The sequence below is a fragment of the Trichosurus vulpecula genome, chromosome 1 (genome assembly GCF_011100635.1).
Source record: "Trichosurus vulpecula isolate mTriVul1 chromosome 1, mTriVul1.pri, whole genome shotgun sequence".
Lineage (NCBI taxonomy): Eukaryota > Metazoa > Chordata > Mammalia > Diprotodontia > Phalangeridae > Trichosurus > Trichosurus vulpecula.
Window position 1 is genome coordinate 384,167,331 of NC_050573.1, and position 22,615 is coordinate 384,189,945.

General features: G+C 39.2%; 1 protein-coding gene across 1 annotated transcript in view; it reads left to right on the forward strand.

Moving 5' to 3' along the window:
* Positions 1-11,513: 11,513 nt before the first annotated feature.
* Positions 11,514-22,615, forward strand: part of SMAD4 (SMAD family member 4) — a 53,959-nt gene continuing 42,857 nt past the window's right edge. The window contains exon 1 of the mRNA XM_036763630.1: positions 11,514-11,632. The gene's annotated coding sequence lies outside the window, so the exon portion shown is untranslated. The remainder of the gene's footprint in view (positions 11,633-22,615) is intronic.

A 22,615-nucleotide genomic window follows, 5' to 3' on the forward strand; every position in this document is an offset into this window, starting at 1 on the left:
TGATCTCAGACACTTGACACTTACTAGCTATGTGACCTTGGGCAAGTCACTTAATCCCAATTGCCTTGCCTTCCCCCCTCCAAAAAAAAATCATTGAAGGACCCCCCCAAATAGGTTTAATTTATGTGGGTTATAGTTATATAGATAATATATATATATATATACATAATACCATATTAGAAATTAAAATGTTTTTTCTTTTATTTATTTTTAGTTTACAACATTCAGCTCCACAAGCTTTTGAGTTCCAAATTTTCTCCCCCTTCTTCTCCCCCACTCCACCAAAGTGACATACAATCTGATATAGGTTCTACATAGAGCTTCACATTAAACATATTTTGACATTAGTCATGTTGTAAAGAAGAATTATAGCCAATGGAATGAACCATGAGAAAGAAGAAACAAAACAAAAAAAGAAAGAGCAAATAGTTTGCTTCAGTCTGCATTCAGATGATTCCATAATTCTTTCTCCAGATGTGAATAGTTTTTTCCACCATGAGTCTTTTGGAGTTGTCTTACTTGCATTGCTGAGAAGAACAAAGTCTATCAAAGTTAGTCATTGCACAATGTGTCTGTAATTGTGTACAATGTTTTCCTGGTTCTGCTCCCCTCACTCAGCATCAGTTCATATATGTCTTTTCAGGTTATTCTGAAGTCCGTCTCTTCATCATTTCTTATAGCACAACAGTATTCCATTACATTCATATACCACAATTTGTTCAGCCATTCCCCAATTGATGGGCATCCCCTTGGTTTCCAGTTCTTTGCCACCACAAAAAAGAGCTGCTATAAATATTTTTGTACATATGGGTCCTTTTCCCATTTGTATGATCTCTTAGGGATACAGGCTCAGAAGTGGTATTGCTGGATCAAAGGGTATGCACATTTTTAAAGCCCTTTGGGCATAGTTCCAAATTGTTCTCCAGAATGTTTGGATCAGTTCACCACTCCACCAACAATGCTTTAGTCTTTCAATTTTCCCACATCATCTCCAGCATTTATAATTTTCCTGTTTTGTCATATTAGCCAATCTGACAGGTGAGATGTGGTACCTAAGAGTTGTTTTGATTTGCGTTTCTCTAATGAATAGCGATCTAGAACATTTTTTCATATGACTATAGGTATCTTTAATTTCTTTATCTGAGAACTTCCTGTTCATATCCTTGACCATTTATCAGTTGGGGAATGACTTGAATTCTTATAAATTTGACTCAATTCTCTGTATATTTTAGAGATGAGGCCTTTATCAGAGATACTGGGCGTAGAGATTTTCTCCCAATTTTCTGCTTCCCTCCTAATCTTGATTGCACTGGCTTTGTTTGTACAAAAACTTTTCAATTTAACCTAATCAAAATTATCCATTTTACATTTCCTAACACTCTCTATCTCTTGTTTGGCCATAAATTCTTCCCTTCTCCATAAATCTGACAGATAAACTATTCCTTGTTCTCCCAAATTGCTTATAGTATCAGCCTTTATATCTAAATCGTGAACCCATGTTGACTTTATTTTGGTATACAGTGTAAGATATTGGTCTATGCCTGGTTTCTGCCATAGCATTTTCCAGTTTTCCCAGCAGTTTTTGTCAAATAGTGAGTTCTTAACCCAGAAGCTGGACTCTTTGGGTTTATCAAAGAGTACATTGCTATAGTCATTGACTACTGTGTCTTGTGTACCTAACCTATTCCACTGATCCATCACTCTGTTTCTTAGCCAGTACCAAGTAGTTTTGATGACAGCTGCTTTATAGTACAGTTTAATACCTGGTATGGCTAGACCACCTTCCCTAGCATTTCTTTTAAATGTTATTGTTATTATGAAGATAGTTGACCTCTTGACCTTGTGAACACCATGAAAGAGTCTGTGGGAGTCCTGAGACTACACTTTGAGAATTGCTGATCTAGGTGATCTCTAAGATCCCTTTCATGTCTAAATTATTATATATTATATACTGGGTATATTATATATAATATATATTAGTTCTGAATCCATACTTAATATTAGTAGTCTAGTACAATCTCCTTTTATAGATGAAAAAAGAGGCACAGAAAAGTGATGCAGTGGTTAGAGTGCTGCGCCTGGAGTCAAGAAGACCCGAGTTCAAATCCAGTTCCAGACACTCTGTGACCCTGGGCAAGTCACTTAACTTCTGTCAACTGTAAAATTGAGATAATAATAGCACCTACCTCTTAGGGCTGTGAGAACAAAATGAGATACTTGTAAAGTGGCACACAGTAGGTATTTAATAAATGCTTGTTTCCTTCTTTAATATATACTTATTAACTGATGCTATAATCTTTCATTATTTTCATGCTTATCTACAAGGTAGACAGAGTTAAATCATTGAATATGACTGAAAGAACTCTAGGAACTATATATACATATCTATATATGTCATAATCAAAGACCATCATTGATGGAAAGAACTTTAGGAGCCATGGAGAAAGAAGTGGGGGGTGGAGGAAGGAAAACAGTCCAATTCCCTTGTTTTACAGACAAGGCAACTGAAGCCCAGGGAGAGAAAATCACTCGTCAGTGACAACAAAGTAAAGACACGGCAAAGTTAGGGTTAAACTTGGATTCCTTCAATCCAAATAATCCATTTACAACAGTAATAAATAAAAACTTCCACAAATTTGCACAAAACCCTTCAATAAATAAAAATTTACACAAATCTACATAAAACCTACCCTCATTGTCTTCATTATACAGGAATCAAGTAGTCTTACTGCCACATCCTTTGGACAGATTCTCAAATTCTCTTTTCTTTTATCCTGTTTATCTTTCAGAATTGTATTACTTTTCTCTTTCTCTCCCTCTCTCTCTCTCTGACAGTAGTAAGCACTAAAGACCTGTACAAATTAGTCCATGGGTTAAGATCAAGCTCAGATTTTTACCAAAGCCATGTTTAGTACAGGCTTATAGGAAAACCGAGGCTCTACCTTATGTTTCTAGAGAAGGGAGTCAAAAGGCCACAATATTCATAAGATTATGGATCTAGAACTGGGAAAAATGATCTTAGAGACCATCTAGTTGAACCCCCTTGTTTTACAAATGAAGAATGTGAGGCCCAGAGAAGAATATGTGACTCATCCCAAAGTTCCACAGCCAGGATTCAGTCTTAGGTTATCTGATCCCAAATCTGGTCCCCTTTCCACTGTTTATAATGCTTTTTATTTTTAAAGTATTTTTTCCAATTAAATGTGAAAACAATTTTTAACCTTCATCTTTTACAATTTTGAGTTCCAAATTCTCTTTTACCTCCACCCCCTCATTGAGAAGGCAAGCAATTTGATAAAGGTTATATATGTGCAGTTATGTAAAACATAATTCCGTATTAAAAAACAAACAAGAAAAATAGAGTAAAAAACGGTATATTTCCATCTGCATTCAGACTCCATCAGTTCATTCTCTGGAGGCAGACAGCATTTTTCATCATAGGTCTTTCAGAGTCGTCTTGGTATGATGCCTTTAAAAGGCTAACTCAGGCTGTATAACTAGTGCCCTTATGGGACTTGGTCCCTCGGGTAGGTCTCTTAAAGGATTAAGAGTTACTGAGCTACGTCGAGTAACATTAAGAGATAAATTGGAAATGTTTTAACTGGAAAAAGAAACTAACTAGATGGTCTTTTTTAAGATGTCCTCTGGTCTAACTCCTTCATGTTGTATGTGAGGAAACTGAAACCCAAAGGATTAGCTAACTTTCTCAAGGTTACACAGGTAGTAAATGACAGCCTAGATTTGAATTGAGGGCCCATGATATTAGCCTCATCCCTCTCTTCCCTGCACACCACTGATGCCGTTAGAAAGAACACATGAATAACTATCATGCTGTTTTTGATGAAGTGCTCCAATGCATAGGACAGATTTTCTAAGCATTGTGCAAGTGCAGCAAAGGGGCAGATCACTGAGTACTGACTGGGGTAATTAGGGTTCCATAGAAACCTTGGAGAAGAGGTGTTACCTAGGATAATGTTGCACTTGGAGGACATACCAGTAGACTTGGGTTTAAATCCTGCTTCTGATACTTACTACTTATGACCATGAACAACTAACTTAACCTCTCAGAGTCTATTTCCTCATCTGAAATGGAATTAATAATAAGCAATACCAGCATAGAGGAAGCTAGGTGCTACAGTGGATAGATCTTGGGTCTGGAGGTAGGAAGACCTGAGTTTAAATCTAGCCTCAGCTACTTACTATGTGACCTTGGGAAGTCACTTAACCCTTTTGCCTCAGTATCCTCATCTGTAAAACGATCTGGAGAAGGAAATGGTAAATCACTCCAGTATCTTTGCCAAGAAAACCCCAAATGGGGACACAACTGAAATGACTGAACAAAAATAAATAGTGACCATTGTTGTGAGGAGCAAATGAGATAATGTAGATCAGGGGTTCTTAACTTTTTCATGTGTGTCATGGATCCCAGTGGCAGCCTGGAGTAATCTAGGGACCCTTTCTCAGAATAATGGTTTTCAATGCACAAAGTAAAATACTGTAGGATCACAAAGGAAAGCAATTATTTTGAAATAGTTATCAAAGTACAAGAAAAAAAAAAGTTCACAGACCCTCAGGTTAAGAAACCATGATTGTAAATAATGTACTTCCCAAATTTTACAGCGCTATATATAAATGTGAGCTATTATTATGAAAAAGGTAATAAGGATAGCTCACTTTATGTTAAGGTTTGCAAAGTACATTCCTTACAATGACCCTTTGAGGCAGTAGGCTTTCAGCTCAGCTTAGGGAGATGGTTAAGATTGGGATGAGTGGAAGGAAGAAGAGTTGGGATTTCCAGTGTCAAGAGGATAAAGCAGATCATAGTTTCCGTCTGTGATGACTCACCCAATGGTCCTAAAACGTAGGGTCTTCTCCTTCCACTGAAAACCTCAGTGTCAGTTTTTTCAAGGTGGCATTGAAGATTACTAAGTTTTATAAGTTGTATTGACACTCAATGTCAAGATTTTAATAAACCATTTACATTTTTTTTAAAAAGAAAAGGGTCACATGGTAAGATCTCCTTCCCCGCCCCCCCTCTCCCCCCAACCTGGGCTCTACTGCTACCTGACTCCAACAACAGGCTCTTTTCCAGACTGAGCATGGCCTTAGTGGTCTGAGAGCAGGATTGGGAGTCAAGACCCACATTTTTAACTAGGGTTCCCTGTGGCAATTTTTGATTAGAGGGTTTTCAGATGAACTTCTGAACTCCTTGGGCTCCACTGGGGTAAAAAGAAATTGCTGGTCATAACTGTGCCCATGACGTCTGCCACAATGCATATGTGGAGATGAATAATCTGGGACTTGTATCCAGCCAGCACATCTTCCTTGAGCAAGATCTGTGTGTTTTTTCAAGTCAGACCCTAGTTAGCATGAGAACCAAGCTCCAGGGAAGCTGCAGCAACTAGCAGCCTCAGGGAGCAGTGACACTGTGGGTGGTTATGTGACATTCCTTTCCTTCGCATTTTAAAATGCAAGTATTTGGGTCCTGAGTTAGCTGAAGAAGGAAAAAGCTCAGTTTTGCCAGGGGAAGGGAAAGAGGGTCTTGAAGGGCTTAAGCACTGAGTGATTTTCTTCTATTGGGTTCTTCTCCTAGCCTGTAGATTCTTTTCTCTATTGTTAGAAGAGAAGAGTATGCTGCGGTAGAATCAGAGGGTTCTGACTAATTTCACAGGGTTCTCAGGAAGCCTGACAGGAATGAAGGAAGTGCTGGGACAGCATACTCTCTGCCCCTGCTACAGTGAAAAGGCAGCAGCTGGATAAAGCTTGTCAGAGATGTCAGGCAAAGGAAAGTGAATGGGGAAAGGGAAAAAGGAAGGAGAGAAATTCCCAATCGACAGTGGGGGAGAGAGAGGGAAAGGCAGAGAAATCAAGGGGTAAGTTTTTTTGTTTTTTTTTTTTGGCAATCTTAAAAAATCATTTGCGAGTGCAGTAGGGAAAGAAATCCAAAAGGAAACTGGATGCTTTTTTTGGGGGGTGGCGGTGTTTTGTATTCGGTGTACTTTTTTCTTCTTTTCCAAAGTATTTATTCTTCAAACATCACCTCCATATGAAGGAGTATGATATTATGTATCTATGAAATCCTGGTATTATAGTTTCTCCAACTTCAAGCCTACTAGTTTCAATTTAATTATTTAAAAGGTCATGCTTGATTGACCCACAAACTTTCTAGATAGAAACTGTGATTTTTTTCTCTAAGTACAGTGTTAAAGATCATCTGTCTTGAAAAAAAATAAACAGAATTTAGCGCCGCTGTAAGGCTTTTTTTCTCAAAATTGAATGCTAAAAAAAAAAAATCCCAACCACAAATATTCTTTAACAAATATTTTTGTCACTGGGATGATGAAATGATGCATGCTAGTCCTGGCTTTTTGTTTTGCTTTTTTTTTTTAAATAACAAAATCATCTCCTGCAGCTGCAATGTTCTTTTTTATGCCTGTGATAGTGAGATTTTCAGAAAGTGCACTTGTTCAGTGGAAAGGTGTCTAGTTTAGGCTGCTTTGGGGCCTGCTGGGAGAAAAGAGAAAAGCAAAATATCTTTCCTATCCCTCATTTCTGCATGTTCTGAAGAAAATTGGATTTATTAAAAATCATTTGTTAACCATTCCACTGGAACACAGCCATGCATTTTTTGTAAGATTATCAATGTTTCCTAAGTCACCAGAGAGTGTGGGCTTCTGAATTTTGGTATGAACTCCTCAAATCTGTCTGCAATGAAATCAAATAAGATACTCAGTTTACTTTCTTCCTACTTCAGAGGCTTGCTGTGAGACAAGCATTTTGTAAACTTTAAAGTGCTACATAAATATGAGCTTTAGTTTTCATGATTTCTTGCATAAGTGTTTATGAATTAAATTCAACTATATTTCTTCCATGATTGCTCTCTATATGTAAGGCATTGTTGGGGAAGATGATGATCTATAAGCCTAGTCCTTTTCCTTATGGAGGGACTGATGTAGGGGGTCTCTTAAAAAACTGGGTCACATCCATTATTTACCCAGGATTTGAGTCTGCTCTATTCTCAGGTTTCCCAGAGGTCATCCTCAAACCTGGTTCTACTGGACTAGGTGAAACCTGGGCTGAAGATCAAATGAAATAATATATAGGGTGTTTCTAAAGTCTGGACACAGGCAAAAATGCATATTTTCAAGAAATGAAATGAATGAAATTTTTAACATTTAATTGGAATATTAACAAATAACTTCTTCAATATTGATTTCCATCATTTGTGATGCAAAGGTTGATGCGCTTTGCAAGATTCATGTGAACTCAATGCAGTAACTCCACATTTCCTATGTGTCCAGACTTTAGGAACACCCTGGACGTAAAGCATGTTGCAAACCTTTAAATGCTACATATAAATTCCAGCTCTTATTATTATTCCAGGGCTGTGCTAACCTGGACCATTTGGGAATTATCTCTGCCTCAATCAGGACTTTGGGTCCCAAGGTCTAGGTCAAAACTGATCTAGTCTTCCAAGGAATAAATAGGCTACCATTTAACTACTCAATTTCTCTCTTATTTTGAATATTTAACCAGAAAGAAGAGAAGACTTTAGCACACTAAATGTGAAATTAGTCAGTGGTTGAAACATTTGTGTTTTTAAGAATTCTTATCCCAATCTCTCTGGTATTATGTGTGTACCTTACCCCAAGTTTGACAATTGCTGCCTTTTGTCTTTACACCACAGTAACGTTCCTTTTCTCCTGTTAAATCACTATAAAGTCTTCCTTGAAACAAATAAACAGAAAGTAAGCAAAGGGAAGGAAATAGGACTGGTTCATAGAGTGTACATTACATTCTGCGTCCTCAGTGTAGATCCCATCTTCCTACTTGGCACTACCTTAGCATTTCTTTTTTATTGAGTTATTGCTGTTATTTTAATAAGTTACCAATATTGAATAAATAAATGAGATGCAATGTGGTACAGTAGAGGGAACTTTGAACTGAGAGACTGGGGATCTGGATTTTAGCCCCCATCCTGCTTTTGGTTAACCTTATCTATAAAGTAAGAAGATAATAAATTAGATTATCACTAAAGTCAATTTATATCCAACTCTAAAACTCTGTTATTCTGCAATTATTTAGCAATCTGTCCTCAGATACTTACTAGTTGTGTGACTGTGGGCAAGCCATTTAACAGTTGTTTGCCTCAGTTTCCCCAAATGTAAAATAGGGATAATAATAGCATCTACCTCCCAGGGCTGCTTGGAAGATCCAATAAGATATTTGTAAAAGCACTTAGCGCAATGCCAGGCACATAGTCAAGCACTACAAGAATGTTTCCTTGTCTATTTACTTTTTTTTCCTTTTCTTTTTGCAGGGCAGAAGGCAGGGCAATTGGGGTTAAGCAACTTGCCTAAGGTCACACAGCTAGTGAGTGTGTAAAGTGTCTGAGGCTGGACTTGAACTCAGATCCTCCTGATCTAGTTTCCTAGCTTCCTAGTTATTTAGCTGCTCACCTTGGGCTTTGGAGTGGACTGGTACTATTATTCCTAATTTAAGGGAAGTAACCTAAAATAATAGTAGTAATTCATACTTGTATAGCTCTTCACAGTTTATCAAATGTTTTCCCATATAGTCTTTCATTTTTGTTATCTATGAGGCTGTAAGAGCAGGTATGGTGATTATCTCCATTTTAATATGGGGAAACTTGGCCAAGGACCCACAGCTAATAACTGGCTGAGAAGAGGCTTAAATCCAGGTTCTGCCTCCACCTTCACTGCACATACCACTATACCCCCAATGTGTTTCTAAATCTCAGAATTTGAATGACATTAAGAATCAGGAGGTCTAACATGGGAGAGTGAAGCAACCTCATCTGCCGTAAATCACCTGCTATGCTAGGGGACTGATTCATTGCCTTCCTAATCCGCATCATTTCCCGTAGCGACCATGGATCAGACTACAGCTGTCCTAATTCTCCATTCTAGCCCTCACAGAAAAGGTGCATTATTTAAACTACAATTTTAGAAACTCCTCTGCTTCCCAAATGTGTATTGGCTTTATCTGCTTTCCATGATATACAGCCTCTTTTGCTTGCCATTGTCTACTGAAGCACCATTCACATGGGCTCAGCCTATTTAAAATATCTAGGGCGGTATATATATGCCCTAGTAGGGCAGAGACCAAATCTCATCTAAACTTTTTGCTATACACACAGAGTAGGGGCTCAGTAAATGTTTCCATATCTATGTTATATACATATATAATACACACACCGGTAGATATGGAGATTAGTTGAGTAGAAATCTATTCTAACATTTAAAAAAGCCTCCTTCTCATGGACACCTTAAAAAAAAAACCCTAGTATTTATATAACCTGTTTAAGTTTGCAAAGCCCTTTAGGTGCGCTATGGATTGATCCTCACAACTCTGGGAAGTGGGTGCTATTATCATCCCTCATCTTAAGGATGAGAAAACTGAGGCTCAGGGACACTACATTAAATATCTAAGAGGGGATCTGAACGGAAATCAGCTAAACTGAAAAGCATCTGAACTTTTTTTTTTTTTGGTGGGGTGGCTGGTGAGAAATGATCACTGATTTCCCTATGTTCTTAAAAAAAAGACAGAAAAACTCAATAAAAAAATTTTTAATGGATCCTCTGAAGCTCAGATGCTTATTTTATAACATCTACCTTCTGCCTCCTAAATTACTGGGGGCTATTAGGACAACTACTCTTGCTCTATCGATGACTAGTTTCAAATGAGACACTGACTTTTACTTTCTCCCAGATTTTATTAGCTCAAATAGGTCTGTTTATGACATTGAACAAAATGCTGCTGGAACCCATCGTCCATGCCCTACACATTTGGTGCTTGAACTGAAGGAACTCAGATGTCAACTCAATCCAGATCCCCTCATTTTACAGAAGAAGAAATGTGATTTTAAGCGTCACATACGTAGTGCCGGAAGTTAGATCTGAACTCATTTTCCTCAGTTGAATTCTACCCAAAGTTCTGGGGGTGGGGAGGGATCAGTTCTCATTTTTCCTAGATTCAAGTTTGTGCAAAGCCATGTATTAGGTGCTAAGGAACATATAAGGATTTTCTTCTACTTATTTGTATAAATGGTAAATCTCTGTGATATCTCTCGCACCCCGCCCCCCCAACCCATGTAAGCATATTAAAAGGGACTACTAATTTTATTTTTCTATCTCCAGCTCGGTGCCCAGCACATAGTCGGCATGTAACAACTGTGGTGGGAGGGAATGAGGGATATACATATATGCATGATACATATACACATAAATGTCTGGAAGCTTAGAGAGGGATGTTGCAATAAATGTATGATATATATTATACATATATATATACACACACAACCTTACATATGCTTCCAGTCATATACGTATCATGCATACTTGAAGCCAAGTAATGTCTCTATTACATATGTAATAGGTAATACACATTAGACATATGCCTGCGTGTCCCCGTAGTACTTAGCCTCAAGGAGCTTCCAGTCACCGCTTTGTGTCATTCATTGAACTCCCCCCCCCCCTTTTCATAGTGGGGGAGTGGGGAATCTGGGAATTCAGATAGTTTTGATTAGACACTTCTGAGTCCATGAATTTAGAAGTTGGGGTGGGGGTGGGAAAGGGGTACAGGGCTATTATGCTGACTTTCCTCAAACTAAGGCAAACTTTATTTCTCACGGGGCGTTGTTGCAAGAAGTGTCTTTGATGAGTTCTCTTTTCTCCTCTCCGCTGGGGGAAAAAAGCGAAAAAAAAAAAGTAGCCGGGAGATTGCCATGGAAACAACGCAGTGACTTTTCTTGGTGCAAAGCAGAGAGTGCTGGGCTCCTTGGGTCTCCTCCCGAGTACGGCAGCGCCAGCAACCTCAGAGCGAGTCTTCCTAGCTCTCCGCCCCTCCTCCGCTTCCATTCATTAAACTTGCCCTGCCTACTCGAGGCCTGAAGCCCTGGGCGGCGTTCGACTCTAAAGAACAATCTGACTAGCATGCGCCTGCGCGCTGCAAGTGTGCTCCGAACCCCCGAGATAGAAGCAGGGGGAGGAGAAGCAGAGGAGGCCTGGTGGCGGGGGAACGGAGAGAGGAGGGAGGCGGGGGTGGGGGTGGGGATGAGGGTGGGGGGAGCGGGTAGAGGAGAAAGAAGAAAAAAAAAAAGCCACACAGGCTCTGGTTAAAAAAAAAAATTACCCGGATGTGGTCTGCGTTTGCGCATGCCCAGTGCCCCCCTCGACAAGTTGGCAGCAACAACACGGCCCCGGTCGTCGTCGCCTTAACGGAGCGTCCCGGGTGGCGGAGTCCGCGCTCTCGCTCGTTCTCCTTCTGCGGCCCCTGCCGCCCTCCCCTCCGCTCGGCCGCCGCCCGGGGGGCGGGAAGGGCTGGGCGCCGCGGCGGGTGAGCGGAGCCCGGTGCCGTCCTGGGAGAGGCCCCTGCCGCGGGTCGGCCGCCCGGGAGCCCTAGCCGGCCCGGCCCGTGAGGAGGGGGAGGGCAGCCCGGCCCCGCGGAGGGGCGGGGAGGCCGGGGGCGGCGGCGGCGGCCCGGCAGGGAGGGAGGCCGCTGCGCACCCTGTTCCAGGCCGCGGCGGCGGCCCAGACTTCGCCCGAGCCCAGGGGCGGGAGAGGACCGCCGCCGCTGCCTCCTCCTCCTGCCCGCGGCGGCCGGAACCCAGGTAACAGCAGCGCCATGTCCTCTCCCTCCTCCCTCCCGGCTGGGCGCCCCCCTCCCCGGGGATTCCGTCCGGGTACACGTGGGCCCCCCCGCCCCCGGCCACAGGTGGAGCCGGCCCGGCCTCCGCGGGCTCCCCCCGCCCGCCGGGGCTACACCCAGCGGCGTCCCGGACATCCCCGGACTGCCCTGGGCAGGGCCGGCCACTTGCCGTCACTCCTTTGCCTGGGTCGTGCTGGGGTAGCTAACAGACTGCCGGCCCCGGCCCTCCCATCCCTGCCCTTCCGGGCACTTTCTCCACGAGCTCCTTCCTAACCTTCCCGATCTTGGATTATAGGCAAATGCTGGGTGGCGATGCGCCCCCTCCAACATCTTCCTCCCTCTGGCTCCTACAACTCTTTGTTGTTCGGTAGTTGTACTATTTGGCCGTGCAAAGCATGTTGGGTTGGAAAACGAGAAACCTAATTTCCCACTGGAAGTTGCGGAAGAGTTTTGAGTTTGTTTCTCGTCCTGTTTTTTTCTCCCCTCTCCTCTTCCGCCCCTTCGCAGTTGCCTTGTTCTAGTTTCTTGGATTTTTATTTTTTGAACTCCATTTGCCTTTCGAGTACTGCGGATGGGGCTGCTTTGGAGAAGTATCGTTTATTTACTTTGCAGAGCTGTAAAGAAAAATCTGAAACGTCTAACTCTTTTGATGGTTTTTCATCAGTGGACATCCGTGGTTCTCTTATAATTGAAGACAGTACATTTAGTAGTCTATCTAGTGTGGGGTGGTGTCTTCCTGTACTGTCTAAGATTTTATAAAAGGTTCAGTCAAAAGATTTTGATTATTTTTTAGGGAGGGTGGATATTTATAAATGTTTTAACAGCAAATTTACTTCTTCTACGTTTGAAAAATAAATTGCAGGTGATTTCTGATGCCTTTAGTTTTTGCAGCAAAGCTTAAGCAGAAACCCACCTATTTAAGAAAAAAGTGATTAATTTTAAGTTGACAATTTCAAAAAGCATGTGAGTAAACTTGAGGTTAATTTAGTTAACAAGTTCTGACTTGTGCTGGTTAGCACCTTTGAGTCTCAGCATGATTATTCCTTTTTTTGAAGTCAGTTTTGTACTTTTTATGAGCCCAAAGTCATTTTAAGATTTTAGATAATGCCTAGGCTTTTTTAAAGTAGAAAACATAAAAGAATCTACTTTTGTAGAGTGATCATGTTGCATTAATTTAATTTACACATCAAAGTATAATGCATACTAAGCATTTTTGTTCACTCGTGGACTAAAATTATTTTAACAGATAGGATTTTAGGTGTCTGCGGGAAATGTACTGATTCGGTTTTTCCTGCCTAAAATCCTAACTTAGCATGAATTTTTTTTCCAATTATTCCACCTGAAATGGAAGGACCTCATATGGATGAGTAAATCGTTACATGTTGCTTACAGCTTGTCAGTTATACAGTATCATCCGTAATATTTCTTCTTTGTAAAATAGTGAAAAACTTGTTTCTTACCTCACATGTGGAAAAGTAGAAATATTTTAAATTCCCGACAATATTAGATTTTTAGCTTAATAAGAGAATTCTCCACTCCTCCATCTTTGGGATATGCATTTTTGCCCCCAAAGTATGTCTTTCTAGATAAAATAGGAAGTCATTAACTAAGTCCTGCCCCTGCCTCACTCCAGTTTTCCCGCTAGGAAACTGCCCTTTCTGATTATGCTGGTGTTACAGTGATGTCATTAAACACCATTCTAATTGGACATCTAGTTGCTGGGGCAGTTAACTGCATCTCCTACCTAATTGTTTAACAATTTGAAAGTGAACATATAAGTCTTGGTTAAATTTTTGCTTCTTTTTGAGTAAACATAGCATATCTCTTCATTAGTCTAGATACTGCTCTTCAGTTTTTCTATCTAATGAATTGTTGGCAAGTTTCAGAAACTATTGTCAACTGAATATTTTTATTGGCCTTTTTTTTTTTTAATTCAGAGGGTGGAATGTAGGTTCAAATTGTAAAAGAAAAAAAAACAACCTGATACCTTGGTAGTGACTCGCAAAACGATGTAAAATTTAACCTGCCTGTTTAGTAAACTTTATAATTTTCAGTTTAAAAATAATTTTTTATTATCCAGTGTTCTGCACATAGCAGACAATTAATACTTGTTGAATAATTAAATAGAATACTAAGAGAGATGGTAAAATCTGAATCTGTTTTGACAAAGTATTTTCCTCACAACCACCTTGTGAGGTGGGGAGTAAAAATAGTCATTTGACAAAGATGAGTAACACTTTTTTCAAGTTACTTTAAATGACTGATTTTGTCCTTAAAACATTCAAAATGAATGCTATCAATTTTTTTTTATCAGAAAAAGAAGCAGTTTATCAATATGCATTGTGGGGTTCTTCATTTATCAGATAAAAGCGGTATTAAATTTAAGTAATTGATAAACGTGAAACTTTTTATATATTCTCTTTATCATTTCTGGAGGAACTTTGCGGTTTGGGTGATAGGAAATTCATAAAGTAGAAATGGTACTTGAGGTTCTGTTGAATTGGTTGTTGTGGGGTGTGATTCGGTATCTAAAATGAAAGTTTGTTTCCAGTATTAGTATGGTGTAGAAGTATGTAAAACTGTGAGAAAGTAGATTCTTATAGTTGATTTAAAAAAAATGAAGCTTTGTAAGTCTCGAATCCCTGGTATTGCAAAGTGTTTTAGGTTAAATGAATAAATGTTTATATATTTCATAAGCACTTGTAGCTATCTTTAGCGTAATCGTGCAAAGACGTTCATGTCTGTTTTAAGAATTCCGTCAATGTTATAGTTGCAAAATGTCTGAAGAAACTTTTCCTTTATTTTAATCTTAAATGCATTTCTGCAGACCAAAAAACTTAAGGTTTGGTTGTATAGTTTTGCGGTTATTACACTGTACTGTTATAAAGCCTTCTAATTGATTTTAGTCTCTTGTGCTACTTACACACCACCAAGCATAGCGTTGCAACATAAAATACTTAACAAATGTTATCATACCTTTTTAATCCCTTTTCATGGGTCTTATAAAAAAATTGCAACTTTTGTATGATTTGTGCTATTTCTCTTCCGACTGTTTCCTTCTTGTAAAACGTATTCAATCGATAAGCATTTATTAAGGTGCCAGGCATCATGCTATGTGTGAAGGATAAAAAAAAAAAAAACAACCAATCCCAGTCTGATAATATTGAGTTTAAGAAAACTGGGAGGGTCAGCTCGGTGTAGAGGTGAGGTGAGTAGAGCACTGCCCCAGAATTAGAAGGGTCTGAGTTCAGATGCGTCCTCAGACACTTGACACATTTACTAGATGTGTGACCTTGGGCAAGTCACTTGTAACAAGTAACCTCAATTGCCCTGCCTTCCCCACTCCAAAAAACAAAATAAAATAAAAAAAGAAAAGAAAACTGGGAATCGGAGTGGGAATTCTGATGTTTTTACGATTTCTATGATTTTTTTTAAAGTACATAAGCAACACAGTGTTTAAAATTATGTGTAGGTTATGCATTTTAGAGATTAATAACCAAGTGTAAAAGGTAGCATTTAGGTGTCCTGTGCAAAATGTAGATCCTCTCTGTGTGTCAGAACTGTATTGTTTCTCCAGTAATTGGTGTCATTCTGCATGTATCTTTAGTTTTACCTGACTGTGTGTGTATGGGTGTGTGTGTGTGTGTGTGTGCGCATATATATGTGTATATATATATACACATACATATATGTGCGCGTGTATATGTATATATGTGCATGTATATCGATATTTTCCAAATGTGCCTCAGTTATTATCAAGGGGGTATAACAGACTGTTAGGCTTGTCTTGTAATCTGCTACAGAAAAGTAAGACCAAAAAATCTAGGATCTAGGGGTGTGTGTGTGTGTGTGTGTAAAAGCATCTAACCCATTTGTGTTGTCATCTGTTTGGAGGGTGTAAGGAAGTTGTAGTTTAGCAGTGTAAAAATCTGCTGGGAATCAGGACAAACAAATTCTACAGGTGTATCCATGTCACAGATTTAATCAGAGTGGTTTTATGGCACTAAGATTATAGTTCTTCCTTATACAAGAATTCAATGGGAAAATTCATTGAAATGATGTAACTAGTTATTTAAAGAGAATAAAATGAGTGGTGTAACTAAGCTATCAAATGAAATCAGATGTTTTTAGATATTTGGTATGTAATGTTTTGTGTCAGACACGTATTAAGTGCCTAGTATATGTGGAACACTACTTTTCAGGTGAAGAAGATACGAAATGTTAGCTATATTAGTCCCCGTGCTCATGAAGCTGTTTTCAATTTAATATCTGTTAGAATTCCAATAAGAGAAACATTCTTGTTAACTTTATTTCAAATTACAGTTATGGTTGAGGTTTTAAAACTTTGTTTTCAATTTCGTAACAACTAGCTCTCTGAACTTTTAGTTTCTTAAGGGCAGCAACACCTAGCAGTAGACAAGAGTCCCAGGCCTGGAATCAGGAAGACTCATCTTCCTGATTTCAAATCTGGCTCCTACACTTCCTAGTTGTGTGACTCTGGGCAAGTCGCTTTACCCTGTTTGCCCCAGTTTCTCATCTGTAAAATGATCTGGAGAAGGAAATGGCAAACTACTCCAGTGTCTGCCAAGAAAACCCTAAAATGGGGTGATGAAGAGTTGAACACGACTGAGAAGTGACTGAACAACAACTTTCTTCCAATTAAATCTTCAGATGAATCCCATCTCTTCTCTCACTATCTTTGTGATTTGTGTTGAGCAAGTCACCTTAATCTCTCTGGGCCCCAGTTTCTTCATCTCTAAAATAATGAAGGGATTGGATTGGCTGACTTCTGGAGCTCCTTTCCTGCTCTTAACTCTATGCTCTTATTATGTCTGCTTCCAAAGAGGAAACTTTTTTTTTTTAACACCTGAACTTTTGCTTGAACACTCTGGTACTTTGCAACATTTAGTGACTTTCCCCCCTTAAAATCTCAGCTCTCTTGTAAAACAAAACTGAACAAAAGCTTTCCTTAAATGATGTTTAATATTAGAAATCTAGTGACTTATCTCTCTGAAGTTTTGTAATATACTTTCATTTTGGTCACAGTTTTAATATTGTGGAAGTGGTGAAGTGTTAAAGTCATAGGGAGAATAGTATGAAGTATAATTTCTACTAGGAAGTGAAGAGAAAAATCTATAAAAAGAACAAGAACTAAAATCAGCTGTTATATCTTCAAGGTCCATTGAAGTATGTTTGTTCATAATGTTGACCCTGAGCAATTAAGAAAAGGAAAATGTATAAAGCATCTTAATGATTTCCATGAAAATGGTTAAAGTTGTATATTTAAAATATATATTTAGTTATAAATGACAAATATTTGATTATTTCATGTAATCACTAAGGATAAAAAAAAGATATTAGACAGGTCCCTAACCTTAAGGGATTTCTAATTATTTGCAGAGATAGGACATATTAAAAAAAATGTAAAAAAATCAATGGCATGTAGTAGGTGCTTAATAAATATGTGTTGTTTGAATAAATCTACATAGCTAATGTCCACAAGAAAGAACAACCTATAAATTTTGCTTCTCTTTACAGTTCTATTCCTAAGCTAATTCTTAAGGACATTTGGAACTGTATATACCCAAGGCTTCTTAAAATCAAAATGTTGGAAACAGAACTCATCTATTCCCCCAAACCCTTCCTTCTTAAAACTTTTCCTATTTCCTATTCAGTCATCCAGTCTGCAACTTTGGTTTCCTCTTTAATTTTTCACTGATCCCATATATGTAATCTATTTTCAGAACTTGTCATTTCTACCTTCACAACGTCTCTCAAAAATATTCCTTTCTCTCCTGTCACAGAGCTACTACTCTGGCTTAGGTCATCATCACCTCTAGCTCGGATTATTATTGCAATAGCTTCCAGTTGGTTTCTCTGCCTCGTGTCTCTCCCAGACCCTCTCCATTCACCCATTTGCCAACTTGATTTTCCCAAATTGTAGGTCTGACCATGTTTCCCTGTCCTCACCTCCCTCCCCCTTAATAAATTCCAGTAATTCCTTCTTCTGATCTCCAGGATTAAAGTCTTTCATTTGGCATTTAAAGCTCTTCACAACCTAGCTTCTTCTTAACTTTCCAGCATTTTACTGGCCTGCACACTCTGCAATTCTCTCCTACGTGCCGATACACACTGAAGACACACCATCTCCTATCTCTGCCTTTGTACTCCATGTACCCAGTGCCTGAAATTCTCTTTCCTTACCTTCGTCTCTTAGAATCCTTGGCTTCCTTCAATACTCAGCTTAAGTGCCATCTTCCGCAGGAGTCCTTTCTTGGTCCCCTCAACAACTAGAATCTTCCCCTCTTAAGTTATTCTTCATCTATTCTGTATATATCTTGAAAGTGCTTATTTATTTACATATTGTTTCTCCCATTTTCTATAAGCTCGTTGAGAGACTATTTTTGCCTTCTTTGTGTATGTGTTTAGCAACTGTGCCTTGACACATGAGTGTTAATCAAGGCCGCTTTACCTTTTTAAGAAATATGTATTTTTATTTGGCACATCACTTCACCAGGACCCCCCACATTCTCCCCACTGTGGACGAGTAGAGTGCTGGACTTGGAGTAAGGAAGATTTGGATTCAGTCCTATTTCTGATAACATATTGAGTAAGTCACTTAATGTCTCTGAGCCTCTGTTTCCTCATCTACAAAATGAGGAATAATAATAGCACCTTCCTCTCAGGGTTGTTTTGAGATTCAAATTAATTAACATATATAAAGCACTTTGCAAATCTTAAAGTGATACAGAAATGCTAACTGTTATTATTGTTGTATGGTTTGTCCTGAGAACCATGACATCAGGGAGATGGTGACATGACTTGCAAGTGAATTTGATTTGAGGGAGGGCTGTGCCAAGTCACCAGCCTCCCTTACTCTTCCAGAGCCATCTGGGTCCAGTAGCCAACTGGAGATGGCCTAGGATGCAGATGGGGACCTTGGCATTTTTAATTTAAAGTCTTTTCAAGTTTTCACTTTGAGTGAGGCAGTGCCCATTCAGTGAATAGGGTTCTTTAAGAAGTGAGTCAAGGGATCCGCCTCTTTAATTAAAAAAAAAAAATCAAACTGGGAGGAGAAGACCATTAGGGGTTGCTGGCCAAAAGAGAAAGTTACTGTTTACGTTCACTCTGGGCCAGGAGGGCCCCCAAAATAACCATTAAGTGCTGTTTGGGCTTTAGTATCTGTTCAGGTGGTTGTAGAAATAAAATGATACATTGTCTATAAATTGCTTTGCAAATTAAAAAAAATACTATCAATCAAGTATCAATTATGACTTAATAACATCTTTCCCTAAAATATTTAAGCAAAAATATTGCCACTGGTAGTCATGTAACTTAATAGAAAGAAAAGAATTATGTTTGAACCTGGGTCATCTGGAACCATCATTGTCTATTGTTGTGTTTGACTTGAATTCTCTTGTGTTTTAGTATTATCTAAAATTGCTGTCAGGCAGCATGCATTTATTAAGCACCTGCCATGTACCAAGAAATATTCTAGACTTTGGGAATAAAAAGATGAAAATGAAACATTTCCTGCTCTCTTAAGAGTATACTTTCTATTGGGGGAACAAGATGTACACTTATAAATACATACACAAATACAAGATAATTCTTCCAGCGCTTAGCTGTGTCTGACACATAGTAAGTTCTTAATGTTGATTGATTGATGGAGACATTAGGCCCCTTGGAATGACTTCAACATAGGATATAGCTCTTGACCTGAGCTTTGCAGGAAGCTAGGGATCCTTAGAGATGGAGAGGAAGAGGGCACGCATTCCAGGGATGGGGGACAACCTGTGCAAAGATATAGAAATGGAAGATGAGGTGTCTCATGCAGGAAACATCAAGGAAGTCAGCTTATTTGGACCATAGGGTTCTTGTGGGGGAGGGAGGGTGAAATGTAGTAAGGTAGGTTGTGACCAGTTTATGAAGGGCTGTAAATGCAAAAGAGAGGGGTTTGTATTGATAGTAGAGGTAATAGGGAGCTACTGGGAAATTTTTCAGCAGGTGAATGACAGTGTGCTTTAGGAAAATTACTTTTCAGTAGCTTTGTGGAGGGTGGATTGGAGGAGGGGAAGATGAGGCTAGGAAACCAATTAGCAGACTTGTGGAATAGTAGTACAAATGAGAAGTGCCTGGGTCTGAAAAGACAGTAATGTGAGACCTGCTCGCTATGTTGGTATCCACAATAGAAATGGGAAAGTTTAGAAGTGGCCTTGGATTTTGAACGTAAAGGTAACAAACTCTGTTTTGGACACATTTATTAGTTTAAGAGGCCTTTGGAGCACCTAGTTCCCAAATACTCCTTCAGCAGGCAGTTAATGCACTTGAATGCAGAAGAGAGACTAAGGTAGATAAATAGATCTGGAGTAATTTGCATTGGTAGTTGAATCCATTGAAGTTATTGAATATTTGAGAAAAGTATTGAAAGAGAAGAGGGATGAAAGACAACTATTTGGGCATATAGTCACAATTAGAGGGACACTGGAGGGATGATGTTCCAGCAAAGGAAAGTAACAGCAAGCGATCAGACTGGGTAGGAGAATCAAGCAAGAACAGCATCTAGATAGTAAACGAGCAAGAACAAATCTAGACAGTAGAGTATAGCCAGGAGGAAAAAGAATGATGACCCTTAAAGTCAGGAGTGATGAAAATTTAGAAGAGGCCATTGGATTGGTCAATTAAAAGATCATTGGTAATTTGTAATTTATTAGTTTCATTTGAGTAATGATGTTGGAAGCCAAATTGCAAGGGTTTTAATAGAAGAAAGTCTGAAGAGAAGAGGTGGGGGGCAACTAGTGAATATGACTTTTTCTAGGAGTTTGGCTGTGAAAAGGAAGAGACATGCAGTATTAGTGATGTGAAGAACTTTTACATTTGTTGATTGTAGTTCTTCATTTGAAAATTGTTCATATAATTTACCACTGATTGAGGTACAACTCTTAGACTTCTCAGACCGTGTCCATTTCCTGTCGATTTTTTTATATCTGATGTATTTGAGACATTTGCAAAGATTGTTCCCAAGTTTAATTGTATATAACTTACTGTCGTTAAAGTTGTTTTATCTTCTATACTTTCCTCTATTTTTGGTTATGAATTTTTCTCCTACCTGTAATTATAAAAGATGAAATTAAGCACTCTACCCCTTATTTATTCCTCAGTGCCTTTAAAATGTATGACATATAAAATTTAGACAAAATATATTTATTTTCTCAGGGTCATTTAAGACTTAAAATTCTTGGAGAATTATTCATGAATATAGACATATAAACAGTAGCACTTCATAAATTAGTTAATAATTCTTCCTGACCATTGGCATTGTTACTGAATCTTCAGTGATGAAAGAATCATAAAAGGTTAAAATTGCAAGGGAATCTCAGAAGTCATTAATCCAATCCTTTTATTTTTCAGATGAAATTGGAGTGATGTGTTGGACTTGTTTTCCCCTAGGAGTGCTAGGCCTTTGAGAACAAGGATTGTCTTGAGTCTCCACAAACTCCAGAGTAGTGCCATAGATATAGTGGTTGGTTCTTAAAATATTGGTTATCATATATTTTGGTTTTTTTTTTAAATGTTTGTCTTTTGTTATAGGGAACAGAATACTTAGAATCAAGATATTCTTTTTTTTTTCTTTTTGGTTTGGATCTGTTATTTCATTGATGAAATTCCCAGTAAGGACGTTTATTTCACTACCAATGAAGAACATTTGTACTCAGCAATTTATGTGGTTAACCTGGAGTTAGCCTATGACGGTCCTTGGGTGCAGCTTTTCGACTGAGTCCAAGTTTTTTACAGAATGAATCCTTTTATTAAGGGAATTTGTTGTGTGAAGTTTGGATTCAAGGGCTGCACTTGAGGACTTGTAAGGCCACATGTGGCCTTGAGGCCCTCAGGTTCCACACCCCTTGTCATAACCAGCATTGTTCAGAGGTAGGGCTTGAACTCATGTTTTGCTGACATGTCTATTTTACCATTGTTATAAATAAAATTAAAAGACACCTAAGCCATGGCTCAGGTGAAGTATAGCTTAGAAATTCTCTTTAGAGTATCAAAGGAATTGGTATAAGAGGTTTCATTATATACCCGAAGGTAAGATATATCTCTTGGGGCAGTTCATCACATCTTGCAGTCCTTAAAATGATCATAATCAGACTGCTGTTCAGATATTTAATTGTTGTTGTTTTAATTGCCAACATTTGTTCGGGATGATGCAGAAGGATGTTAAGAGAGAATACTTATATGAAGAACCTCATTGGATTCTCCAGATTAAGTCAACACATAATTTTGACTTAAGCTTGAAAGTGGGTGTAGTGGAAGATGGCAAACATTCTGGAAAATGTTACTTGCTTAAGATACAAGAAAGTGGCTAAAGCCTGTCAAGTACTCTGAAACTCTGTGCTTTTGTATTAATACTTTCTCCCAGAAGACAGGTGGAAGTAACTGAGAGTGTGGAACTTCTAGTGACAAAAAATAAAATCAGCGGTACCCTAAGATGCAAGAAGTGACAAGCTGGGGGCGGAACCAAGATGGTGGCTGGAAAGCAGGGACTAGAATGAGCTCCCCACCAAGTCCCTTCAAAAACCTATAAAAAATGGCTCTGAACCAATTCTAGAACTCCAGAACCCACAAAATAACAGAGGGAAGCAGGGCTCTGGCCCAGGACAGCCTGGATGGTCTCTGGGTGAGGTCTGTCCCACACGGAGCTGGGAGCAGAGCCTGGCGTGGGCGCCGGGGACCAACCAGACCAGGAGCCGGACCAACCAGACCAGGAGCCAGGCGGAGTGTGCCCTAGCGCCCTGAATCAGTGAGCTGCGTCAGTTACCAGACTTCTCAACCGACAAACACCAAAGAAAACAGAGAAGATTAGTGGGAAAAACTGTGGGAGTAGAAGGAGTTCATGGTTTGGCCACCGCCCCAGGGGCAGCGGAGGTGAGGCAGCTACAGA